Here is a 7250-nt window from a genome sequence, read left to right as displayed (position 1 = left end):
TTTTTGTGTGCAATAAAGTGCTCTATTTATCTATCTATCTATCTTTTTGTTTATGAAACTGCTAGGAAGTGTGTAAAGTATCGATTATTTTTATCGAAAATCCTTCTTGAAAAAAAACTTTTCGTGTTAACAGGCTCAATAGATCCAAGCCTTCGCCTTTCGTCTGAAAAAAAAAACAAATGTCAAACTCAAAAATAGGGCGGCAAAGATGGCGTCCGATTTTTTACAATGCCAAAGCCACAAACGGAAAGGAATAATATAAAAAGGCTCGCGTGTCTCTCGACGGGCACATAGCCGGTACATGGCTGGCACATGGCCGGTACATGGCCGGTATAATTGTACATAATACCTATGTATTGTAACGTAATTTGCGTCTGCGCTCCGCGTATAATGACAGGGCGCGTAGCACGCATGCGCGGGGCACACGGGTTGGTTTTTTACTGTGTTTAGATTTGGATTTACATTTTTCAAAATCACGCGGGAACTCCTAGATTATCCGGGTTAAAAGTAGCCTATGTCTTAATTCAGGGTATAATCTATTGTATCTCCATGCCAAATTTCATCCAAATCCTTTTAGTCGTTTTTGCGTGATTGAGTAACAAACATCCAAACATCCACACTTTCACATAAGTATGGATGATGGCAAGAGACCTGATGGATTGACGCTGGTTCTCTGGGAACGGGGACGGGCGCTAATGTGGGACGCAACGTGCGTTGACACATTGGCCCCGTGTCATATCAGGGAGACACAGCATCAAGACTGGGAGCCGCAGCAGAAATGGCTGAAAACGGCAAGCGGCGCAAGTATGCCTCTCTTATCGAGAGTTTCATTTTTGTTCCGTTTGCCGTGGAGGCCCTGGAGCCATAGAGTCAGTACAAAAATCTTTTTTTTATTCACTATAGGCAAGCGCTTGACGACAATCACACCTGTTGGAAAGTGATGATGTGGTCTAAGATGAGACGCGTTTACCTAGAAGGTGCCTATTCACTGTTGTTTTAAAGATACCCGGATTGTAATTGGTAGGAAACACAGATCGCGGAAGAGTATTCCAAACCTTAGCCATGCGTATGAGGAATGAAGTCGCAAAACGTTTCGTGCGTGTAGATGGAATGTCGACGACATAAGGATGGAAACTCGCCCGACGTCTTGCGGTTCGGTGGTAAAATGGTGAAGGGGGGACAAGATCGAACACACATTCCACACACACACTGTCTGTGCACACTCTCCGAAATCTTTTTAACCCCCGACCCAAAAAGAGGGGTGTTATAAGTTTGACGTGTGTATCTGTGTATCTGTGTGTCTGTGTATCTGTGTATCTGTCTGTGGCATCGTAGCGCCTAAACGAATGAACCGATTTTAATTTAGTTTTTTTTGTTTGAAAGGTGGCTTGATCGAGAGTGTTCTTAGCTATAATCTAAAAAAATTGGTTCAGCCGTTTAAGAGTTATCAGCTCTTTTCTAGTTTTCTTGTAGAAAAGAAGGTTAGATAACCGTTAGGTTCATAATATTATGTCAATAGACAAATGTCAAGCTGTCAAGATGGACGTTGCCTAAATACATAATTATTTATTTGAAAATGATGTTTTGGAAAACTCAAATACTTTGGATCGTCGGGGGTGTTATAAATTTTTAATTTACACTTGTTACGAGATGTTTTGATATTTAAACTTCGATTCGCTCCAGCAATGCGCAGGACTTCAATTGCTTTTATACATGGCATAATATTGTATATCAAATCTTTGAAAAGAGCAACCGCCGAGTTTCTTGCTGGTTCTTCTCGGTAGGAAAGGCATTCCGAACCAGTGGTAGATGCTTTTGACGATTCGAAAGAACTTGTAAAAGTCTAATTGAATAAAAACATTTTGAATTTGAATTTGAATTTGAATTTGTTATTTTTATCTCAGCTTGAACAATAAACTGGCAGTGTGTCTCGACGCTTCTGAAAGACGTAAAAACAATCGCGTTTCCTCCCGCAGACGTGATTCAAGTCGTCTATTTAGGTACAGTCGGCCACAAAAGTCGTTATCCCAAAGCCTAAACACGAAAGCACAGTTCATGACATTTTATATTGTAGACTAGAGGATGCCCGCGACTTCGTCCGCGTGGATTTAGGTATTCAAAGATCCCGTGGGAACTGTTTGATTTTCCGGGATAAAAAGTTGCCTATGTCAATTACAGGGACGCAAGCTACCTCGGTACCAAGTTTCATAAAATCGATCAAGCGGATGAGTATTTAGGAATCCCGCAGGAACTGTTTGTTTTTCCGGGATAAAAAGTAGCCTTTGTCCTTCCCCGGAATGTATCCTAAGTCTGTACAAAATTTCATTAAAATCGGTTCAGTGGTTGAGCCGTGAAAGCGTAGCAGACAGACAGACAGACAGACAGACAAACAGAAAGACACACTTTCGCATAAATAATATTAAGTTTCTTAACTCTAGTTCACTGGGACGAGAGTCTTTAATGAATGCATCTTGCCTAGATATTAGTTTCTAGAATATGTCTGCAAAATTTCATGGACTTTGGTTGCTTAATATTCAAATGAAATCGGAACTACGATTGTATGAAACGAGTGACGGAGAGAGCCCTCTTAAATACCTATGAAGACTTCAAAATACTTGTAAAATTTCCTTTATTGACTTAGTACACTATCCATCATGACGAAATGAATCTTCCAAAATATTTTGACAGGTACCAAGTGAGACATCACTCGCTACCATTTGTCGGATGCATATGGACTTTGGTTGCTTAATATTCAAATGATTGTATGAAGCGAGTGACGGAGAAACCCTCTTAAAATAGGTAGGTAGCAGAAATTGGGTGTAAGAGGAACCGTACTACCTGAGATACTGTTCTTTATACGTAGGTACACAATTATTTAATTATTTTTTAACCCACTTTTGATATTACTAAGTACTTAATTAATTCTACTTTTTTTTCCTTAGTATTTAAATATGTATTTAACTCACTCAGACAAATTATCATTATTATTCTTTTCGAGAAAATCTGTAATTAGCCATATTTATGTAACTAGCATTTAAGAAGCTTATTGTTATAATTTCGCTTTAGATTTTCCTGTTATAAATAAAATAAGACTAATGACTTTTGTAGCTCATTGTACCATGGCCAGGCGGCGCCGCAGCTTTCAACTAGTGATGTTCTTATTACTACAATTTTATTTTTACGTGTAGTCGGGAGTCGAAAGTCGTAGTCTTGTTGATGACAAAGAAAGAGACGTTAATACTTACGGTTAGTTAAAAAAAATTATTGAATACTAACTAATTAGATGATAAATACTAATTAGACAACTTCGTCCGCTTCGATTTAGGATTTTACTTAATCCCGTGGAAACTCTTAGATTTTCGGGATATCTTTCACATTTATTACCTGTTATCTCCCAAAGCCACTAGGATCCAAACTTCATAGTCGCTGATCGTTTCTCCCTGTGTTGGGGACAATACGCAGAGAACTTTCAGCTTTTATAAAATAACGAAGGTCTGACACAACGTCCAAATAGTAAATCGTTAAATTAAATGTTATGTGAGTTGTAAATTAAGTAAATTGTAATAATATGATTGCCGAACAAACGAATACCTATTATAAACATGTCAAATAATACAAAATTCACTTACATTCTCTGTAATAAACCTATTCGATTCCAATCTAAATAATGAGGGACGACAAAGAGGGATAAATAAAGAAGAATTTATTTGTCTCAAATAATTAATAATTCTTCTTGAACCTGAAACTAAGAAGAAAATTTTACCTTGTGTTTCTTATTATATAAATTGGAATCGAATATTAGGTATATTAAGCAAATCGAAACCTTATTTTCCGATTTCAATAGAGAAGTAAAAGTAACATCCCTACTTTGAACGCATGCGCATACAGCCCTCTCTTTTGCACACACCTGTCTCTATCTAACGCAATGTCAACTTTTACTTTTACCTTTTCCAGGCACAAGAGATTTTGAAAAAATTCTAATTTTTAGAAAATCAAAAAGTTCCTACAGATTTTTAAATTAAACCTAAATCTACATGACCGAAGCCAGGAGCATCAGCTAATTTCTAATATTAAAAAAAATTACAAAACATTGGCCCAAAATAAAAGTTATAATAATCTAGCCCTAGGGCGATTACTCACTGCATCCGATCCGAATCCTTGAAAATACGTTTCGAAGTAGTCATAGAACTATTATTTGTATGGTAGCTTTCGCATTGGCTCCGACTTCCGTCATCCGAGTTCTCTCCGTCATCTGTGAGAATGTCTCGGATGTGCCTCGGATTCAAATCGGATGTATAACGTGCATATTATGTCAAAGTTGTCCATTGAACAGCTTGGATTTGGATCGGATATTTCAATTCTTATAATATTTTGAATACAGCCGCATGCGCGTTGAATTCTTTTTGACCGACCAAAAATTAGGAGATGCTCGATTTGATCCGTTTAAGAGGGGTCTCTCCGTCACTCGCTCTATACAAACGTAGTTCGTCTCTCATTTGAATACTAACCAATCAAACTCAATGGAATTCTGTAGAAACGATCCGGGAACTATATCTATGCCTGTGGTTTCCAGATTTCCGTTAAAATATTCGGTTTCAAAGTAACGCGGTCTTAAAAATTCACATACAAATCTTTAAGCCCCTGTAATTTTAAAACCACATATTTTTAGAAAAATCCTAAACACCATAGGCACACGTATTGGTTTCTAAAATATGTCTGCAAAATTTCATGGACTTTGGCTGCTAAATATTCAAATGAAATTGGGACTACGATTGTATGGAGTAAGTGACGGAGAGAGCCCTGTTAATTGGGTCCCTACAAATCGTGATAATCACACTACAGTTGTAAGTGCTGTGTTATTAGTGGAAGGTCCCGGCTTCGATTCCCGGCAGGGGTTCGGAATTTTATCATTTCTGGTCTGGTGGGAGGCTTCGGCCGTGCCTAGCTACCAGCCTACCGGCAAATCTGTGCTGCCAAGCGATTAATCGTTCTGGTAGGATGCCGTGTAGAAACCAACGGGGTATGGGTTTAGTAAAAACTGCCATACCCCTTCCAGGTTAGCCCGCTTCCATCTTAGACTGCATCATCACTTACCACCAGGTGAGATTGCAATCAAGACATACGTACGCAATCGCCGCAACTTCACGCAGTGGACGTAACTATGATGGTTATGAAAGCAATTAGTAATGAAGCAACCACTGGTTTTATTATTAACGGCTTCTTTATTGTCTCTTTTTAGGGTTCCGTACGCGAAAGGTGCCAACGGAACCCTATTACTGAGCCTTCGCTGTCGTCCGTCCGTCTGTCTGTCAGCGGACGGTACCTATCTCGTGAACCGTAATAAGCTAATAAGTAGAGAGTTGAAATTTTTCACAGAATGTGTAAGTATTTCTAGTGCCGCTATAAAAACAAAAAAATTTCCAAATGGCCGCCATGAAAATTTAAAAAAAAAATCTGTACCAAATGGTGCGGAACCCTTCTTGTGCGAGACCGACTCGCACTTGGCCGATTTTTAAGAGCATACTACAATACATATTGTACAATACAAAGTAGTCTTTTGACCTCTTCTTGGAATGACGAATCAATAGAGATCTCCGGAGTTAATAAATGATATTAGCACATTTATACAGTTAAAACGACAAGTTAACATGACTGGTCGGTTTCGAGGGCGCCGGTACACTGTGGGACACAAAAATAGGGCCACAGATGATTTATTTTCGAAAATTTCTTTAGCTGCGTTAGACGATTTTTAGAGGGGATAAAAACTTTAAAGTCATATCAAAATGCCCATAGATAAACTAATGTTAATTGTTTTAGTTTACGAATTATGTAATTTTTGATAGGTACTACAAAAAATTTGAGAGTAAATTTCAAAACACTGATTAATTTATTTTTATTTTTACACTATGAAACTCCCTTAATGTTCAGTAAAACTTAAAGCTGGCCTTACCTATATATCGTACAAATCATGCGTACGTGGAATGGTGCCAACAATATTGGCACCAAATTCCTACCACTTGGATTTATATTTCTTGGACAAAAAACAAATCCAAGTGATAGTATCCATGCCCGGTTCGCAAACTATCTCTGTACTAAATTTTATCAAAATCGATTAAGCGGATAGGCCAGCAAAAAGCTATCAGAGAGATAGACACATTTTTGCATTTACAATATTATTATTATTAATGAAATAAAAACTATACAACATAATATATACAACAATAAACGTTAGTAGCAGATGGTATGTAATATGGATGTCAAAAGTACTTAATAAGTACTTAAAAAAATTTTTTTTATTGTAAATATTAATTTATTATATATATTGTAATATATATAATAAAACTTAAAGCTAGCCTTATTCAATTAATTATTGATAATTATTTATATCTAGTTAAAGTTTTAAGAAAAATAATTCATAGAAGGTAACTGACTGGTATAAGCTGACTACTATAATAAAACTTGACATCAGTGCTCCTTTTCTTTGCCCTCAAGTGCACCAACTACACTCGCTGACACAGCATTATACAAACCCCATTGTACTGCAACAATAAAGTATAACACAGACTCTATCGCTCTAACAATAAGGTTGAGATTTGTATAGAAATATTTTTTATTAATTCATTGAAAGATATTAATTAGTGATGTAGGTACATATCTCGGCTACCTGACGTCCAAGTGTTTGTCTTTTCGAAGCCTTTATCTATAGACTAGTTTATTCTCGCGACTTCGTCTTTCATTTTCTGACTGTAAAAATCCCATAGAATAGTATGATATACAGGGTGGTCAAAAAGTCGTGGATCAAACGAAATAGGGAGATAGAGGAGGTCATTTCCAGCAAAAAATATTTCTACAGCATGGCCTTATTTAAATTGCCCTAAGAGTTATGAATATTTTTGAGATTTTTAACAAAATACCAGATTCTCTTACAATTAGACTAATTTAAAAAAAATGAGATAAAAGATAATAAAACAAACGATGCTGTGTCATTACTAGATAATGTATCAGCACTACAAACCTTCTATTGAGGCTCTGGGTGCCAAATTACAAGAGCAATTAATTTTTTTCCAAAACTTTTAAAGCGTTACCAAAAATTTAATGTCACTTTAAAAGCGCACTGTGAAAAAAAAATGTACTACGGAAAAGTGACCCTGTATCAGAAAAACTTGCTGATTTAATGCCAATTAAAATGAGGTATAACACATTACTCTTTGTTTCGTAATTCTGGTATTATAATTGTTTTTTCATATCAA

The sequence above is a fragment of the Maniola jurtina genome, chromosome 27, assembly GCF_905333055.1.
Source record: "Maniola jurtina chromosome 27, ilManJurt1.1, whole genome shotgun sequence".
Taxonomy (NCBI): Eukaryota; Metazoa; Arthropoda; class Insecta; order Lepidoptera; family Nymphalidae; genus Maniola; species Maniola jurtina.
This window is presented reverse-complemented; position numbering follows the sequence as displayed.